The following is a 21,755-nucleotide window of genomic DNA, read 5'->3' as shown; positions in this document are numbered from 1 at the left end:
TAAAAGTACACATTTTGGCTCTGAGATGTAGTGGAGTGGAAGTAAAAGTACTGGAAATTGGAAATACTCAAGTAAAGTACAAATACCTCAAAATTGTACTTAAGTAGAGTACTTAAGTAAAAGTACTTAGTTACTTTCCACCACTGGAGTTTAGTTGTATTGGGAAATTAGAGAGCTGGTAAATGTGAAAGCTACCATCAGAGCTGACATGAAGTGACGTCAACCAGTCAGTGGCCTTGTGGTTAGAGTGTCTGCCCTTAAACTGGCCGGGTCATACCAAAGACTGTAAAAAAGAAAGTGGGACCCAATGGCCTCCCTGCTTGACACTCAGCATCAATGGGTTGGATTGGGGGGTCAAATCAACTAATGATTCCCGAGCACGGCGCACGGCTGCAGCTCACCGCTCCAAGAGATGGGTCAAATGCTGAGAACAAATTTGTGTGTGACTAATTGTATGACTTTGACTTTGATGTCATGTAAGCCACAAATGCACGTGCCCACAGTAGATGGTTTGAAATTGACACAGAGGTCCAATAAGCCCATATCGGTTATGCACACAAACCCCAATTTTTCACAACACCACAGATATAATAATAAAAAAAAAGCCATTTACACAGGATATCCCACAGGCCTAAAGAACAGTATACCAATCATGTGAAAATGTCCTTCCTGATTATTATAAATGACATTTAAAAGACATGTCCTGGCTTAGTGGCTACATCCTGACGATCAGTCTGGTGAAGGAAAACGTCACTCAGCGCTTCACGGGTGCAAGAAGTACATTTGTTAAAAATGAAGCCGTGGCGTGCAGTGTGCTGCGAACGTTCCTCTGTGATCGTCCCTGCGATGCGTGGCCACAGCAGTGGTTTCGTTTTCATTCTCTCGTGTTTCTAAAACCCTTCTTCTCGGCTCAATCAAGTGCTCGTGGAGCGTTGCGGAGTGTTGCGGAGCGAAGGCCACGGCTCGGCTCCGAGGAAGCAGAACGAACCAACCGCTCGGCCCACAGCGAGAGGAACCGCCCCCGGGGAGGGAGGCCAATCAAATCAACGGGCCAATCACATTCCCTCTTATCGGTTTGGTTCTGCCTGGATGGGAATGTGAATCAGTCCCATATCGTCAGTCGGGGTAATGGTGTTCTCGTTAATTGCCTCCCCCCCAACCCCCCGCACGCCTCGTTGAGGGGGCTGTACCCCCCCCCCCCCCCCCCCCGCTCCCTCCCTTTACTTATGATCTTTATCTGCAAATGAGGTCAGCGAGGCATGTGGATCTGGTTTCCTCCAAACCGAGCCGCTCTGCTGAACGCTAAAGAGGCCATTTGTATAACTCCTCGGCTGTATACTCCGGGGTACTCCGTGGCCGGGCAGCTGATCTAATAAGCTCACGTACGACGCGTGGTGCTGCCGCGCCACGCGTCGCGAGCTTGTAGATCGGCTATTTTTTTCATTTCAGTTTGGCAGTGTGGACAGACCGGTTGGGATGATGATGATTGATTGCCCGTGGACCCTGCATGTGTGGTTGCTGGTGTTTCTCTATCCATATCCTCTGTGTTGTGTTGCAAAATTAAACCTTTTCATAGATGTCACAGACTTGTTTGACAGCACTGTCATCAGTGTTACTATCGTCATGATTTAACCACTTAAACGGTCAATACTTCATACATGTAACCATTCACTCTGTACTTGGTCTGCTCTATTTTCCCCTCCACACCAAACCTCTTAGCCAAATATAGCCGATCTACAAGCTCACAGCGCCTCGCAGTAGATCCGCTATAGTTGTGGCTATAAAGTTCCCCTCAGAATAGGGGTGCGTGCAGGCCTGGGCTGTGGCTAAGCGGTCCAGGCACCTTGGCTGGTAATCCGGTCTGGCAGTGTGCCGCGGGTTCGACTCCCGATCCCGACGGCCTTCACTGCATGTCACCCCCCCCCCCCCATCACTCTCCCCATTTCCTGTCAGCCTACTGTCTGTCCCTCCATAAAAACTATAAAATAAAGCCAAAAGCCACAAAAAAACATTACAAAAAAAAAGAATAGGGGTGCAATAGGGTTTAAGTTGTATAACAAACATAGCCAATCACACTAAGATTAGGCAGCCTCCCTGTAGTAACTCTGAGGACCCCCTCCCCCCCCAGAGGTCCCGGACCCCCCCCATCAAAAAGACGCCTTGCTCTAGGATGAGGGCTTCGGTCATCGCTGCGACACGTTACTGTCACCGCCATCAACGGCGTCCGACGTTCAAAGGCTCTGTTTTCCGGCTGCGTCCAAACAGTTATCCAAAAAGCATAAACACAGCGATTAAGGCTGCTCTCTCTCTCCGAGCAGGGCTCCCCCCTCTCTCCCTCCCTCCCTCCCTCCCTCCCTCCCTCCCTCCCTCCCTCAGTGCTTCAGTCCGACACAAACCAGAGCATCATTGTTCGGTGCAAAACGAGGAGGTCGGTGTCAATCTGCATTCAATCGGCGGTCAGTCTTATCGTGCGGTCGCTCCGTCCCCCGAGAGAGAGAGAGAGAGAGAGAGAGAGAGAGAGAGAGAGAGAGATAGAGAGAGAGAGAGAGAGAGAGAGAGAGAGACAGCTAGCGTTTGCTATAGCATTTGCATATTATTCAGCCCAGCGCGGGCGGACGTCTGCCGTGCGCCTCGTTAAGCCGCGTATGGCAGCAGAGTGATGTGTGGAGGGACAGCTCCGGGGCAGAACGCAGCCAGAACGTCTGACTGACATGCAAATACTCTCTGATCCGTCTCCCACGCCCATCTCGTAGCGTCGTGGAACTATATAAGCACCCAACGCTGAACCCTAGTGTTGGAACCAGTGGGGTAAAGTAACTAAGTACATTTACTTACAGTATAAGTACTGTGCTGGGACTACAATTCCGAGGTATTTCTATACTTTACTTGAGAATATCCAATACTTTTACCTCTACTCCACTACATCTCGGATCCAAAATATTGTACTTTTACTCCTATACTTACTATTTTACTCAACTACTGTTTTACTACTATCTTACTCCACTACAATTTTACTACTATTTAATACATTTGAGTACTATTTTACTCCACTACTATTTGAAAATGTCAGTTACTAGTTTTAGATTAGATTTAGATTATTATGACAAAACATACATTAACCGCTTCAGCCCTATATACTAGTCCTTACCCGTTCTACAGCAAATGATGTTCAGTGTGGGTAATCTATCTAATCATTTAGCGATCGCTAAATATATATATATATATATATATATATATATATATATATATATATATATATATATATATACATACAGGGCCGGATCTAACTTTTTCTTCTTTTTTTTTTAGCTCCACTGGAATTTTCCCTGCTAATCCAAATGAAATAAATGGTGTCTAAAAAGATTAGTGTTTTATTGTTAATGAGAAGAAATTTTGTGTAAAACAGCAACAATGCGCTAGATTGGCTGTTGTTCAAGGTGGGTGGGCCCACTGGGCTGTGTGAGGTCAGGTTATTGGCTGTTGTTCAAGGTGGGTGGGCCCACTGGGCTGTGTGAGGGTGGAGTTAGGAGGTTGTTGGCCTTCTGATGACGTCACTCTGATCAGTTTGCCATATTAGGGACTGCAACAGCCACCGGCTCCTTTGATTGGCCACAATGTTTGTGATGTTTCCACCACTGAACCAATATAAGTGCCAGTGCACACAATAGGATGCCATTCATTCACAGAGAAGAATTTGAGGAATTGTCTTTGATCCCCGGAGGAGCTGTTTGTGGGAAATGTTCTGCTGGACGCTGCATCTGAACAGAGGACCTAATGAAGACAGACAGGCTGCTGTTGCCGTGGGAGACAAAGTCTACTCATTTCGAGGGTGCTGTGACGTCAACAAGGATCAGATTGGTGTTCACGTCTTCAACACAGTGGCTTTATGCTGGACGGAGTTGACCCCAGAGACTACTGGAAGAGGAGAATGTCAACTTGAAGTTCCATCCAATCGGTGGGGACACACAGCTGTGATGATAGATTATATCGTCTACATCTGGGGGGGTTATAAGAAAAGGCACTGTAATGTTCTTTATGCATTTGATGTGGACACCCACAGATGGTTCAAGACCAAGGTTTCTGGAACTGTTCCAGAGGCGAGGAGCAACCACTCAGCCTGTGTCTTGGGGACGATCATGTTTATCCATGGAGGATGGACTTGGGATGTACTTGGGACTGGAGAGTATAATGACATGTACAAGATGGACACTACCACAATGGTCTGGTCTTTAATTAACAGCAGAGGCACTCCACCTCCTGCTTTATCACACCACTCTGCCACCATCATTGGGACAAGGATGTTTGTATTTGGGGGAGGAGCCACCAACGGTAACAACATCATCAGTCTGTTTGACACAGAGACCAACCTCTGGCTGAGAACACCTTCTGCACAGCTTCTTCCTAAAGAACGCTGCGGTCATTCAGCCTTTACCTACAATGGAGATCTGTACATATTTGGTGGTAGAAATTGGAACCAGAACTTCACTGATCTGTGGAAATTCAGTCCAGAGACCCTCTGGAAGAAAGTTGAGCCCAGAGGGAATGGCCCATGTTCAACATATAGGATGTGCTGTTGCATGGTGGGAGATCGCATCATCCTCTTTGGATCATTGGACAGACTTGATGAACTGCATGTCTTGGACTTAAATCCTAGTCTTAAGACGTTGTGCAAACTAGCGGTTATTCAGCACAATCTGAAGCAGTCTGGACTCCCACACAACATCAGGTGGGAACTGGCAGCCATGACTAACAGCAGCAACAGGAAGTAGGAAATACTGTTCCTGAAGAAACAGGGTGGGCTTGAGGAGCTATAAGAACTAAAGTTCTCAACGGGCCCAAAAATTATGGCCCGGCCCGACCCTACCCTAACTGGGTCGACCCGAGGCTCGGCCCGACCCTAAAAATTACCGTAATGTTAAGCCCGAAGCCCGGAAAAAGCCCGACAGGAAAAAAAAGAGAGAAAAAAAAAGCAGCGCGACGCGTTGTGAGCTTGTAGATCAGCGTTGCGGCGCAGCGGCGCCGTGTTTCAGTGTGAAAGTGAGAACGGAGATCAACGGATTTATCGAAATAAAGGATGTATGTAACTCACGTTAGAATAGGCTATTAATGTTCCATAACTTCCATTTCCAATCATTCTAATGGATTCCATACAGTGGTGGTGGTGACTGACTGGTGAGTAAACACGAATAGCAGCTGCAGCTCCCTCCCTTAAGTTTCCTCTGAAGTGAAGTTGCTTTACGTGTAGCGTGTAGTTATATATCACCATGGATCGTTTGGTGAGGTTGATTCATAATTAGGTTTTATTCATCGCAGCCAGCTGGGTTGACGAGACTCAGTGCAACATGACGAAAACCTGACGCTTCTTCAGCTGTGATAATCCGATTGATTTTATAAAATATTTAAGCATATGGAAACTTGGCAAGTTAACTGGTGGTTAGTAGCAAACCAGCGGTAGCAAGGCAAGCAAGCAAGTCTCACAGCGTTCACTGTTCTAACTTCTCTCTACTGTACTGCCTGCGCGGGGCAGGCTGCATGTTGCTCTGGCCTCGTACACACATGCCGGACGGACATGATCTGTTCTGTCTGTGTTTCATGGCCGCCTCAGGCTCAATGCTTTTCCAATGGAAGTCACGTGGTTTGACATGTGTGATTGTGTGTAAGAGGCCTCTGAGTCTGAAATGCCAGTGCGATGCGACATTGCGACCCCCGTCTCCAGTCCTCCTGTCACAAGTGAATTGCCTAGCGCAGCCCTCTTCATAATAAATACATAAAGTACATGTATACACTACACAATCAGATTACACAAATAACAGAATTGCTATTTTTATTATAATAACACTCTTTTAAAAAAAGAAAGAAAAAATAACAACATCGCGGAAAATCACCGAGCCCAAGGCTCGGCCCGGCCCGACTAATTAGCATAATTTTTTGGCCTGGTCGGGCCTGGTCGGGTTCGGGCAGAGTTTGAGAACTTTAATAAGAACAGCAGACAATGGATATCCAAGCTAATTTATGCCTCTGGACTTTAATTAATAACACCAGAGGCACTCCACCTCCTGCTTCATCACACCACTCTGCCACCAGAGTGGTGGCACCGAGTGCCGCGCTATGAGCTTGTAGATCTTCTGCTATTCTTGAAAATGTTTTAACTCAAATCTTTGCTTCTGGGGGGGGGGGGTCCCTGGAACTACATATTTTCATATATGGCGGTCCGCAGCCAAATAAAGACAATTCTAGGGGTCCTTGACATGAACAAAGGTTGAGCACCCACCCCCACTGACATAGAAACATAAAGGTTTTTCAGAATACTATTAGGATTTAGAAGCCTTTTTTTTCCTTTTTTTTTATCAGCCTCAGGTCTAAAACGGGATGAAGTACAACGTCAAACTTCGAACCTCAGGCACAATCAGGAGGTCAAAGGTCGGCGTGGCGCATGACAGAAAGGGGGAGAAATGTCATTTCTTTGAACCGTGCGTCGAACCGCGATGCTAAACCCCAGGCTAATAAGCAGACGCAGATCGGCATGAGACGACGTGAAAGGGTTGCCCCGGGTCATACTCGCGCGATCGGCCTCATTGTCGGCCTTCCTCGATCAGCCCAAACCCCCCCACCCCCCAAATCAGTCTTTCACTATGAAGGTATAGGGGAGGCAACCTCTGCTCTTCTTAACCCCCCCCCCCCCCCTTCCATCAATAACCCCACCCTCAGGGCCAGCTCAAGAGGAGAGAATAAGGGTCTAAGAGCATTCCTTCCCCGTGAAGACTTTCCCCCTTTACTACCTTTACTTTGATTTCACGCTCATTACAAGCCCCCCGTCTGTCCCCTGCGGCGGACAGGACAAGGGCCTCCGTAGTCGTCTTAGTTTTAGTCGACGGAAACAACACTGGAGGCAAGGCATTCATTGATTAAAAGAAACCTAAAAAGTTGAAATATGGAGATAAGAGGTTTCTGCCCGACAGTAACGACAATTTAAGAATTAAAACAATTCACAGGACACCAAATAAAAAGTAGTGTATGTTTTTTTTTATTGTTCATTGTTTTGCACATTATTGTTGCTCACTAACAACAAAGCATCATGAACGATATATAAAGCATTAGAATCTGACGGACATATTTCATGAATGCACTGCCACGTAACACACACACACACACACACACACACACACACACACACACACACACACACACACACACACACACACACACACACACACACACACACACACACACACACACACACACACACACACACTCTATATATCTATATATGCTCTATAAATAGTCATTTAACCCGAGCAGCTCACACAGGGTGAAATGCACGGTCATACAAGCTCTGAAGTTCTGCCGTGCTTGTGTGCATGCGTCCGCACCTGTGTGTATGTGTGTGCGTGTGTGTGTTTTGATTGATTGATTGATTGAAAGATTATTTCACAGTATGCAGAATGGGCACATTTTAAATGCAAGTCAATACATAAACTGTTACTGTGGACGACACCATGATAAAGCATTACACTTGTTTACAACAGGGTCCACCATTTTCAATTCATCAGTTTGTATTTAGACTGCATATCCAGTAACCTCGCAAGCCTGGTCTCTGTTCCAAAAGTGCCGTGTGAACCGGTCTGGAACGGATGATATCGTTACGTCATGTTGTAGTATTGTTTTGTAGTCATCAGGATGATATCGTTACGTCATGTTGTAGTATTGTTTTGTAGTCATCAGGATGATATCGTTACGTCATGTTGTAGTATTGTTTTGTAGTCATCAGGATGATATCGTTACGTCATGTTGTAGTATTGTTTTGTAGTCATCAGGATGATATCGTTACGTCATGTTGTAGTATTGTTTTGTAGTCATCAGGATGATATCGTTACATCATGTTGTAGTATTGTTTTGTAGTCATCAGGATGATATCGTTACGTCATGTTGTAGTATTGTTTTGTAGTCATCAGGATGATATCGTTAAGTCATGTTGTATAGTATTGTTTTGTAGTCATCAGGATGATATCGTTACATCATGTTGTAGTATTGTTTTGTAGTCGACAGGCAGGAACAATCAAACGGAACTTCCTTTTCCCTCAAACCGGAAGAATAACAATAAAAGCTCTTGTATAGCCTGTAGCTTTTATTGAGACAAATCGGTTTGAGATCCATCTCTCTCCCCATTTCCTGTCAGCCTACTGTCTGTCCCTCCATACAAAATATTAAATAAAGGTTAAAGCAAAAGAAAACATAAAAAATAAAATAGCCAATCTACATCGACACATTGTGAGCTTGTAGATTGTCTCTTTTAATTATTCAAAAATGTTTTTCAAAATAGTAGTAAAAATAAAAGAAAAAGGCAGACGTTTAGCATGTTTAAGGGTTTAGCATGGACAAAAATACAGTCTCTCTGACCCCCTTTTAGTCCAGTAATAATGTAATTTGACCTCTAACTAATTGCAAAAAAAACAAACTCAACTGATTTTGCATCTTCAATATATCCTGAATAACAGAAAGAAAGTTGCCTGGAATTGTCTGAGGGGAAAGTGTTGAAAATGGCCTGTACAGTATGGCCACCATTGACATCCTATTATAAGGCAATATTTTCTAAATGTCCTTATGCTTTAAGTAGCATGTGACATATCAAACTAGGTTGTTGTCATGATGCTGAAGCCATTCCAAGCATTAGTTTTGCATAAAAACACTCATTGGGCTAAATTTGGCCATAGCAACTTGCCAAAATGTAATGAGGTCAGCACATTTGGGCAAGTTGCTATGGCCAAATTTAGCCCAATGAGTGTTTTTATGCAAAACTAATGCTTGGAATGGATTCAGCATCATGAAAACCCCCTAGTTTGATATGTCACATGCTACTTAAAGCATAAGGACATTTAGAAAATATTACCTTATAATAGGATGTCAATGGTGGCCACACTGTACAGGCTATTTTCAACACTTTCCCCTCAGACAATTCCAGGCAACTTTTTTTCTGTTATTCAGGATATATTGAAGATGCAAAATCAGCTGAGTTCGGTTTTTTTGCAATTAGTTAGAGGTTGATCCTGTATTTTCCATAGATTTCCTGTACTATTTCCACCGGTTGGTTCCGAATGGGAATTGGTTCAGTTCTTTTTGGTTCTTAGTCCATGAGCCAGAGCTCCAAAATTGGTGGGAAAAAACTAGACCTATATTAAATTGTTTATAGGATCAATACAAGTAAATTAATACATGATAACCCTTCCACAGTAGTAGTAGCTTTTTCATATTTTCTAGTATTTTGCATATTTTCCTACATGATGCATCATTTGCATATTTAAAAATGTAAAGTTTTGTAACACACTAAATCGTTGTCTTCGTGTAAGTAATCAACTGGGGAAGTTTCATGGTGATAACAACAATCTAATAATAGGTTTTGGCCACACAATTCATAATTAACGTTCCAATTTTGGAGCTCTGGCTCATGGACTAAGAACCACAAAGAACTGAACCGGTTCCCATTGGGAACCAACTGGTGGAAAAGGGGCCTCTGTGTGTGCTCACACTGCACAACAAGCATGGAATACGGATGTGTATATTACAGGAAACTTTCCAACAAACTCCGGTAAACTCCCGAATTGTACCATCACACCTGTATATTTACCATATATTAACTGTATATGACCGCTAAACTTGAGGTTTACGGGCAAAATACAGTGCCCATAATTGCCCGTTAACTCCTCTTTTCACAGTGTCACAGTGTTCCTGCATGTGAGAGGATGTATTCCTCCAACTGGACGTCGGTGAGGAGCATGAACCCTCCTCCCTGCTCCCTCAACGGGTCCAGAAGGCCCACCTTCCTGGCCGCGGGCTGTGTGCGAGGCCACGCCTCCTCCCAGTCTGAGCGGGGAGGACTCCGGGGAGGGGTAGGAGGAGGACGGTGTTCTCGGAGACCCGCGTCCCCTCCTCCGGTGCGAGGGCGTGACGTAGCTCGGAGGACATGAGGGCCGGCGGTTGAAGGGACTCCTGTGCCACGCGATGATGTGCTTCTCGCGCTTTCACCTACAGTATATGGATAGGGGAGGGCGCAACGCTTAATCAAAGTCATTGATTCAACTGATTATTTAAAATGTAAATATTCGATTTTGGGCAGGAACCCATTTTGGTGTTTTATGATTGGTTTTATGATTGGTGTCATGATTTAGAAGGGTTAATGAAAATAATAATTGATACTAAAGTAATCCATATAAATAATCGTAAAAAAGGAAATAATTCATAGTTGCAGCCCGTACTGAAGGATCTTGGCGGTTTCTGCAGGGCGCGCGGGGCGTTCTGATTGGGCGTGGTCGTCTCTGGTGGGTCCGGAGGCGGCGGCGGCGGCGGAGGGGGGGAGCCCCAGGCGACTCGCAGCCTGCCGTTGAGCTCCATGTTGAGGCCCGCCTCGTCCATCAGCTGGCCCTGGCGGACGGCGTTGACCCTGAGGGCGATCTGCGGGGTGGTCAGCGCCAGCGGGCGGTGAGGACCTCGCGCCTTCGCCCGCTCGAGCGCCGTGGAGGAGGCGTGACGACCGAGCTCTCCTCCTCCTCCTTGTCCTCTGGCTGTGAAAAGGAGGCACAGTGCAGATTTCTGAAGTGGTTAAGAGGTTCGCGACGACCTCTTATGGCGTCTGCCCTGAGTTCAGACGGTTAGGTTTGTCTCTTTTTCTTATGGTCACCATTTGGCAGAAACCTCTCGTTTGTACAACAGTGTGAGCTTGTAGATCGTCTATTTGTGCTACTTTAACCCATTTAGGCCTGACGTCAAAATCCTGACAGTTTTCTGAAAAACCTTATGTTTCTGTATCAGTGGTGCTCAATATTTCATGTCAAGGACCCCTAAAATGATATGTAATTAGTTAAAATGTTCAGTCTGTAATAATATATATTCAAAGATTTGAGGCCCATTTTCACGATTTTTCAAAAATAGCAGACCTACAAGCTCGTAGCGCGGCACTCGGTGCCGCGCGACGAGCTTGTAGTGAAATTAAAACTAAGTAATGATGACTAAAATTTTAGACTAAAATGTTAGAAAGGGACTAGTGGACAAGAGATCCAGTATAAGTCATTTTACACTTGGTTGCATGCTGAAAATAGATGATCGGCTACTTTCAGCAAGTGTAAAAACAGTCATTACGACGCCATCAAGGCCCACCAAAATACATTTTAGTCGCCTAAATCACCTGTAGATTTAGTCAACGAAAAGCCTATGATATTTAATCGACTAAAACTAGACTAATACTAAAACATTCCAGGTGACTAAAAGGTGACTAAAACTGAATGAAAACTATTGAAGACACTATGACTAAAACTAAAATCAAAATTTGCTGCCAAAAACAACTGGTAAACTCGGCCCTATAGCAACCAGACACCACGTCGACCCTATATTGTGGGATGTTGAAGTTGCCTACCTGAGCTGATGGTGGTGCAGGGTGGTGTGTGGCTGGTCCTGTTGCTCAGTGGCAGGGACTCCTGCTGGCTCCTCCACCTCCCAGGCCTCCCAGGAGAGAGGGCAGAGGGAGGCCTCGTCACTAATCGTGGCCCCAGGCTGATGTAGGCCTTGTGCCACTTGGAGCTGCTAGACACAGGCCTCTGGGTTACTTGTGGAAAGAGACAACACTTTAGTTATTAAAAACAAAATAACAGGGTGACATTCTCTTTCCAAAAATGTGCACGTGAAGCATCCTGTTTGGTTCTGAAAAGTGTCGGTATTGTTAAAACTATAGAGCGCCGAAGTCTGACGTCACTTTCAGTAGAGGGCACCAACACACAGGTTCATGTATTTTTGAGTGGTGTAAACCACTCCTACAACTGGCTTTTGTGTGCATAAAAAAATGACCATGGTTGCTATGTTCAAAATAATTTCTGACGTAATTAAATCACACCCGGGTGAACTGGATGACCGTAGCAACCGTGGTCATTTTCTCTGCACAAAAAGAGCCAGTTGTGAAATCACATCCAGGTGTGATTTCATTACGTCAGATCAGAGCTGATCAGGCTATATAATACCTTACCTTATATAATACCTCACATCGGACAAAAACTCCAGCTGAATCAACTTCATGGTCACAAATCATCACATCAGAAGACGACCCTACATTTACGTCAGACATTACGTCAGACCACAGCTGATCATGCTATATAAAACCTTACACCACTCAGTTCACACGGGTGTGATTTTTTTATTCTGGGTGCCTGCCATGCAATGGCAGAAACACAGGTTGAAATCTAAAACGCATACTTAACTAGAAACAAATTTCAGGAAATTTGACTGGGTGCCTACAGCTCGCCAAGTCTGTGCAGCATTTGAGCCACGGACCACCATTTGATGACATTTAGCCTCTCAGACCCTGTAAGGGTCCATTTGGTTGACTTTCAACGGGGTATTTTGTCTAAGTTTATTGCACATTACGTTGCCACCAACATTCTAATGCTAACATGCTAACATGCTAATATTAACATGCTAATGCTAACATGCTAATGCTAACATGCTAACATGCTAAAATGCTAATGCTAACATGCTAATGCTAATATGCTAATGCTAACATGCTAATATGCTAATGCTAATGCTAACATGCTAATGCTAACATGCTAATGCTAACATGCTAACATGCTAATGCTAACATGCTAATGCTAACATGCTAATGCTAACATGCTAATGTTAACATGCTAATATGCTAATGCTAACATGCTAATGCAAACATGCTAACATGCTAATGCTAACATGCTAACATGCTAACATGCTAATGCTAACATGCTAACATGCTAATGCTAACATGCTAATGCTAACATGCTAATGCTAACATGCTAAGGGGTCCATTTGGTTTCGCTCAGGGGGGCGGCCCGGTTCTGGCGAGCCGCCCCGCATCCGAAACGGTTGAGAAATGACAGAGTTACGTGTTTCCCCGAATTTCTCTATTGACTTTCAATGTGTGTGTGCGTGCACATGTGTGCATGTGCGTGCATGTGCATGTGTGCGCGCGTGTGTGTGAGAGTTGGTCAGGTGACCTTGAATCATTAACAAAGTATCATTTTCACCTGGGCTAGTCTATGCAAATGCAAACAGTATTGCAAGTTAAAAGCCCACTGACTCTCTATGAGAGAACGTATGTCCGAACAAATTGCTCTATCGCAAAAAGTAAAAGTCGAATGCGATTTTTGTTTTCACCGTGAGTGACCCGATGCATTGAGGTACGCCGTGTGCGATCGTGGTATTGGTACGATAAAAAACGTGGTTATAAGAGCGAGTTAAGAATTGTGCTTGTGATGAAAAAATTGCTGACTCATTCAGGCATTTAACATGGAGTTTATGACACATTATGATGGTACACCTGTCGCTTTCAGGGCTGTAGTTCACGTACTGTATGTATCTGGGCTATGGTTGTGACATTGGGTGAAAGAGGACGAGTGGGGCTACAAAACTACCGAAACCCATGCGTGTAAAGTGAATATTTTGGCCGTGAGGACGATTTGTTCGGAGAATTTCGGTATAGTCTTCACATTGGCTTCTCACTCTGATCCGCTCTCTCTCTGGGCGTGCGACACTCTGAGTCGAGAATATTGCTCAGACCACACACACTTTGAACTGCGATAGCGGGCAAACCGTGCAACGTATTCGAATTCCGTCTGAACAACCACAAAGTCGATGGCCTCGTGTGCTGTTTGACGTTTAAATCGTGTTTCTACGTAACAGTATGCCAGAGCAATGTGGCTCCAAAGTAACGTGTCGTTTTCTGTTTTTACCCGCGTCTCCCCATCGACTTTGAATGGGGCATTTTCGCGTCGTTTATTGCGAATTACGTCGGCACGGTAACACGAATCGGAAAGAAAAGCACAAGCACACCATTCCCGGCCGAGCCGCACGTTTTGATGTATATATTGCGGGGCTTTGGCAAACCGTGCGGCCGGCCATAGACGTCGAAGTTTCGCGTATTGGTGATTATTACTACGATTAAGTATGCGTTTTAGATTTCAACCTGTGTTTCTGCCATTGCATGGCAGGCACCCAGAAATATTATAATCACCAATACGCGAAACTTCGACGTCTACGGCCGGCCGCACGGTTTGCCAAAGCCCCGCAATATATACATCAAAACGTGCGGCTCGGCCGGGAATGGTGTGCTTGTGCTTTTCTTTCCGATTCGTGTTACCGTGCCCACGTAATTCGCAATAAACGACGCGAAAAATGCCCCATTCAAAGTCGATGGGGAAACGCGTGGAAAAACAGAAAACGACACGTTACTTTGGAGCCACATTGCTCTGGCATACTGTTACGTAGAAACACGATTTAAACGTCAAACAGCACACGAGGCCATCGACTTTGTGGTGGTTCAGACGGAATTCGAATACGTTGCACGGTTTGCCCGCTATCGCAGTTCAAAGTGTGTGTGGTCTGAGAAATATTCTCGACTCAGAGTGTCGCACGCCCAGAGAGAGAGCGGATCAGAGTGAGAAGCCAATGTGAAGACTATACCGAAATTCTCCGAACAAATCGTCCTCACGGCCAAAATATTCACTTTACACGCATGGGTTTCGGTAATTTTGTAGCCACACTCGTCCTCTTTCACCCAATGTCAAAACCATAGCACAGATACATACAGTACGTGAACTACAGCCCTGAAAGCGACAGGTGTACCATCATAATGTGTCATAAACTCCATGTTAAATGCCTGAATGAGTCAGCAATTTTTTCATCACAAGCACAATTCTTAACTCGCACTTATAACCACGTTTTTTATCGTACCAATACCACGATCGCACACGGCGTACCTCAATGCCTCGGGTCACTCACGGGGAAAACAAAAATCGCATTCGACTTTTACTTTTTGCGATAGAGCAATTTGTTCGGACATACGTTCTCTCATAGAGTCAGTGGGCTTTTAACTTGCAATACTGTTTGCATTTGCATAGACTAGCCCAGGTGAAAATGATACTTTGTTAATGATTCAAGGTCACCTGACCAACTCTCACACACGCGCGCACACATGCACATGCACGCACATGCACACATGTGCACGCACACACACATTGAAAGTCAATAGAGAAATTCGGGGAAACACGTAACTCTGTCATTTCTCAACCGTTTCGGATGCGGGGCGGCTCGCCAGAACCGGGCCGCCCCCCTGAGCGAAACCAAATGGACCCCTTAGCATGTTAGCATTAGCATGTTAGCATTAGCATGTTAGCATGTTAGCATGTTAGCATTAGCATGTTAGCATTAGCATGTTAGCATGTTAGCATTAGCATGTTAGCATTAGCATGTTAGCATTAGCATTAGCATGTTAGCATTAGCATGTTAGCGTTAGCATGTTAGCATGTTAGCGTTAGCATGTTAGCATGTTAGCATGTTAGCGTTAGCATGTTAGCATGTTAGCATTAGCATGTTAGCGTTAGCATGTTAGCATGTTAGCATTAGCATGTTAGCATTAGCATGTTAGCATGTTAGCATGTTAGCATTAGCATGTTAGCATTAGCATGTTAGCATTAGCATGTTAGCATGTTAGCATTAGCATGTTAGCATTAGCATTTTAGCATTAGCATGTTAGCATTAGCATGTTAGCATTAGCATGTTAGTATTAGCATGTTAGGATTAGAATGTTGGTGGCAACGTAATGTGCAATAAACTTAGACAAAATACCCCATTGAAAGTCAACCAAATGGACCCTTACAGGGTCTGAGAGGCTAAATGTCATCAAATGGTGGTCCGTGGCTCAAATGCTGCACAGACTTGGCGAGCTGCAGGCACCCAGTCAAATTTCCTGAAATTTGTTTCTAGTTTGCATTGAAATCTCCATAGGGCGATTTTAGGTCGCTTTATATAAGAACTGTGTTTGAAAAATAAACCGACCACCCCGGCCTTTCTGTCAGGGGAGGGGCTGTGCGTCGTTAATGATGTCCATTCATATTTGATACAGCCAGTTTCTGGAGAAAATGGAATTAATGTGGCCGCAAAAGCCTTGAAACTACATATGAAGGCAATGTCGCTGAGCATATACGTCACGCCCAGCTGTCAACACATTGCGTTCCTGAGATTCCTCGTTGACGTAAGCTCAGCTGGTGGTGACTCGACTCGTACTAACCACGAAACATTAAATATCAATAAAATAAAAATAAAAATAAACGTAATTGACATTCAGTTTCTGTTGTGCGACAGACAGATGCAGCCATCCGCATACCCGGAAATGTAGTCTCTGGGTTGTTTGACTCGTTTCTAACGCTTATTTTGTTACTCTTTGGGTATATTTGTACATTTCCACCTTCAGTCGATGCTTCATATCCATATGAGTGAAAAGGCTGGGGTGATCGGTTTATTTTTCAAACACAGTTCTTATATCTAAAATCCCCATATGGAGATTACAATGCAAATAAAAAGTACATGAACCTGTGGACTGACGCCCTCTACTGACAGTAGTGGGCAGGGACGTCAGGACTTCGGTGCTCTATAAGGGTTGCAACAGTTAATCGAACGATTTGCTTATAAAAGACAAACCATTTGCTTAATATAAACAAAAACGGACACGTCTGAACTGAGTGGTACTGTATGCACTGTACAAGCTCTCCTCCCAGGCCTCTGTGTGTGTGTGTGTGTGTGTGTGTGTGTGTGTGTGTGTGTGTGTGTGTGTGTGTGTGTGTGTGTGTGTGTGTGGCTGCGCAACAGTGCAAACATAGGGACACACATTGCTGTGTCTACAGGAGTGGCTAGCACCACTCAAAAAGACAATCGATAATTCCATAAAAATACTTGATTAGTAATTGATCAGATCTACAAGATCACAATGCTTCATATCACTATGTCAGTAGTGAACCCTACTGTACAGGCAAGTTAGAAGAGGAAGGGGTACTATTCAGCCCTCATGAGATCCACCAAGCCATAAGGCAACTAGCTGATAATAAAGCTAGTGGCATGGACAATATTTCTGCTGAGCACCTTAAGTTGGCCAGCCCTAGAGTAGCAGCGCTGCTGTCCATCTGCTTTACAGGACTGCTAACACATGGTGTACTGCCAGACTCCTTGCTTACAGTGGTTCTAGTGCTTGTCATTAAGGACAATGCTGGCAAGGTAGGGAGTATGGACAACTATAGACCTATCGCCATAGCCAGTATACTGTCTAAAGTTCTTGAAAGGATATTACTAGACAGGTTAAGTGATTTGATCCACACCACAGACAATCAATTTGGCTTTAAGGCTAAACACGGCACAGACTTGTGTATCTATGCCTTAAAAGAAGCAGTAGAATCCTACAGAAGACATGGCTCAACCATGCTGGTAGGTTTTATTGACGCTTCCCGGGCCTTTGACAGAATTAATCACCATAAGCTCTTTGTCAAACTGAAGCAGAGGGGTGTGCCTGGATGCATTATACGCATCCTGGCATACTGGTATGCCAAGCAGAGTATGCAGGTAAAATGGGGGAACAGCCTATCCTCCCCCTTCAGTGTAGGCAATGGGGTGAGGCAGGGGGGGCTACTGTCCCCCGCCCTCTTCAATCTGTATATGGATGACCTGTCAAGGCTGCTGGGAGGGTGTAGGACTGGCTGCATGATAGGTAACACTTTGATCAACCATTTTATGTATGCCGATGATTTGGCCATTGTTTCCCCGTGTAGTGCTGGGTTCCAGCAGCTACTGAACATTTGCTCTGATTATGGGGTTACATATGAGTACCACAGACGAAAAACAGTCTAAGTCCAAATTTCAGACTGACCCCTCCACGAAAAGGCCTTGTTGTCCTGAACCCTTATCTATCATTTATATATTATGGATCAATAGTGTGGACTTAGACTGTTATTCGTCTGATTATGATGTCATATACAATGCCAAAAAGAGTGTGGTAGTTATTTGCAGGACCAAGGAGGATCAGAAACAACATTTTCCAGTGTTCTACTTGTCAGATCAAACCCTCTCTGTAAGCAGCAGTTGTAAATATTTGGGGCACATCATTAATGACAAGATGGAAGATGATGCTGACATGTATCGACAACGCAGAATGCTGTATGCCCAAGCTAACATGTTAGCCAGGAAATTTCACTACTGCTCAGTTGAGGTCAAGGTGAACCTATTTAGAGCATACTGCACCCCGCTGTATACAGCCCCCTTATGGGTGAATTATAAAAAAGAGAGCCTGCGCAAGCTTAAGGTGGCTTATAATGATGCTCTCAGGATTCTCCTGAAGAAGCCTAGGGGTGGCAGTGCTAGTCAGCTCTTCTGTGACTCTGGCCTAACCACCTTCCATGCTCTCTTGAGAAACCTTATGTTCAGCTTTAAAAGCAGACTTGATGGGTCACATAATAACGTGATTAAGGTGTTGACCAATCCTAGGTTTAGCACGGTTAGATACCGCTCTTTGATGTGGAAACATTGGTATGAGTGCCTCTTATAGATTTTTTTTTTTTTTTATGTTTTTTTTAATGTGAGAGATTTTTAGAGTTTTATGAACCCTGTATTTATTTGTAACTGTTTTGTATGTTTTTAATTGTTGTTTGTCTTCTATTGGCTACGGCTGTCAATAAAGTTTGATTGACTATGCGTTGTGAGTTTGTAGGTCTGCTATTCTCACCATTTTGGATTTATTTTTATTTTATTTTTTTTGAGTGGTGCAACCACTCCAAGGAACAGCAATGTCCGTGTTAACCTATGTGTGTGACTATGTGTTAACCTATGTTTGTGTGTGACTCATGTGTGACTCATGAGTACCAGTAGGGGCGCTGTCGTGCCAGAAACAGAGAGAGAGAGATAGTGCTGCACTGTTGCCTGCTAATGAGAGAGAGTGAGAGAGAGAGAGAGAGAGAGAGAGGTTCACACGGGTGTGATTTTTTTATGCTGCCATTTCCGTTCATGGAAAGATCTATTAAAATGTCTTTACATTGTATTTCCATTTCTGCTAAGTAGCAAGCTATATATTCTTACGGTGGATGATTTCGATTGATATTAGGATAAATTAGCGCGACTGTAAAGGCGAAACGGAAGTGAGGAGGAGGCTTCACTTCCGCTTTATATTTTACTCGTGATCAGAGCTTCCGTTCTCCAGACTGTATGACGGAAGCATTCGAAAATAAGGGCCTTCCTCGGCCCCACCCCTCTCCCATTTGTTTATATTACATATGCCCTTACTGGGCTGCGTTCACACATTCAAGACACCCGCCTTGTGTCTGTCTTGTGTCTTGTGTTTAATGGCCGCTCCAATGCATTTCCAATGGAAGGCCATATGGTTTGACCAAACATTTTGTTTGATGGGGGGGAGGGGGGCAGAACACATCCATCAAAGCTGTGTTCAGACACAAGTCAGGTGTCAGACACAAGGCAAGTGTCTTGAATGCAGCCCAGTAAGGGCCTATGTCGACCCCACCCCGCCCGCTCACCTCCGCCCCACCCCCTCCTGGTGTTGCAGCCATCTTGGATCCTAAACACAATATAAACAAATGGGAGAGGGGCGGGGCCGAGAAAGGCCCTTATAGAGAGTATGCACATGCATGATTTTCCCATCAGGACACGCCCCCCTCATCTAGACTGAGTGGCAAACATTGAGCATCGAGTATGAGCATCGAGTGTTGGAGTTTGGAAGCGCTCGTTGGAAATCACTCAACCGTCCTGCGTACCACCTGTTTCTAAATGTCACATATGCAGGAGCAAAAGCAAAATGTTGTGTTATTGAAAACAAGCACTTCCAAACTCTGACACTACAGAAAGTAGCTCATAACGTTTCTATGGTGGATCTTCATGAAACAAAAACTTTGCAGATAGAGGATAATTCAAGCTTTTCGTTCAGCTGCAATGTTGGTGAGTTTAACATTGTTTAATGCAATCAGTTATTTTCTGTTTGGATGAATGAGCTGTCAAGCCCAGAAAGTAGTTTTTGCCACTCAGTGGGCGTTCCCGCATAACTTCCAGGTACGATGACGTCACGCGCATACCTCTATTGCGAGAGGCAACAGTCTGGGCCACGCGAGACTATTGTTGTCCTAAAAAAGTTAATTACAGTAGAACACTCACGTCCAACTTCTCGCCGCCGCACACCGCCGCCGCCGCCGGACAGGAAATGGACACGGCGGGTCGGCTGAGGAGGAGGCCTCTCCGTTGTCTTGACGCCGAGGTCAAAGGTCTTTGGGTTTGGTGGCGACGAGCGTGGCCGTGCCCGGGCCGAGACCCCGGGGTGCCGTGACATTCTGAGAGAAGCAGCAGCAGCAGCATCAGCAGACCTCTCCTCATCAGCAGACCTCTCCTCATCAGCAGACCTCTCCTCATCAGCAGACCTCTCCTCAGCAGACTGGGTGCAGCAGCCCCCCCCCCCCGCGCTGACCCCCGTACGGTGACGCTGTGTAGTCCCACTGGACCTTGGCAAACTGGTAGAGCTGTAGTCTGGACGTCGTGTTCACCAGGACACTGAGGAGACGCAGAGGAGGAGGACACACACACACACACACACACACACACACACACACACACACACACACACACACACACACACACACACACACACACACACACACACACACACACACACAAATGCACACACACACGAATGCACACACGCACACATGCACGCACGCACACACACGCACACAGATTACAATTCTCAGTCGCCACGACCGATGTCAGTGAATTGGATTCCACTGAACTCATCCTGCCACGCAGCGAAAACAGGCCTAGAAGCTTTATTCATGCTCCCTTTTTGAAGGAGCACTATCCGCTCCAACGCCTGGCTTACGTGTGTACTAGAGTTCTCAATCTCTGCCCGAACCCGACCCTACCCGACCCGGCCCGACATTTTCAGGTAGGGTAGGGCCCAAAATGCAAGATAATTAGTCGGGCCGGGCCGAGCCGAGCCTCGGGCTCTGTGATTTTTGTAATTTTATTATAACAAAAATAACAATTCTGTTGTTTGTGTAATGTATTTATTTAAAACTCTTTAAGTGCCAGGGGGTGGACACCAGTTTTGGTCCTGGGTGCCACTTTTCCCATTATAAATGGGAATTCTATTGTGCATGTCATGTGCATGTCATCACCTGCACACCAGATTAGAGGAATTTTCAAAAAACATGGATAAAAAAAACATCTTAACGTCCCTGGCAATCAGTACATAGTTAGATTCAGCTCGTCTTAACGTCGCTGGCACTTTTAATATGAAGAGGGCTGAGCTGGTGAATGTTGGCGATTAACTTTTACAGTTTAGGTTATACTATTATGTGATTGGACTGGTGGAGGAGGAGACGATGATCAGCAGCAGCTGAGTATAGAACGGTGGTTGTTGAACTTGCTACCGCTGGCTGGCCTCTGGTTTGCGAACCAAATGAGCTTCTTAGTGCTCAGCATCAACTATATAACTTAAGTTAACTTGCCAATTGCCATATGCTTAGATGTTCTTTAAGACCATCGATTCATCCGCAATAGCTCGTTTTGGAAACGTCAGGGCTTAACGAGACACTGCTGTCTCGTTGAACCCAGCTGGGTGAATAACCTAAATGACCTAATCAACGTCACCACGGTAAATACTCCATATAACGCTAATGTTAATGTTCACTGCATATACGTAATATAGTTACATGATGACTAAGCAATGTTACAGTCCACTGTAGGCTACAGCTATTTCATTACCCCATCGTAGCGCTGCGCGCCTCATTGTGTGACCACTGCCCAAAATAACATATCTGCAAGCTGTTGACACGCCATCGAGTGGCATGTTGATTGTTTGTATGTCTGTTCTTTTGGTTAGGCTACGCACATTACGCGTAATGTAAACTATACAGTAACCTAGTAGATTATAG

The sequence above is a fragment of the Electrona antarctica genome (genome assembly GCF_951216825.1).
Source record: "Electrona antarctica genome assembly, contig: scaffold_32, whole genome shotgun sequence".
Classification (NCBI taxonomy): Eukaryota; Metazoa; Chordata; class Actinopteri; order Myctophiformes; family Myctophidae; genus Electrona; species Electrona antarctica.
Note: the sequence above shows the minus strand (reverse complement) of the source record.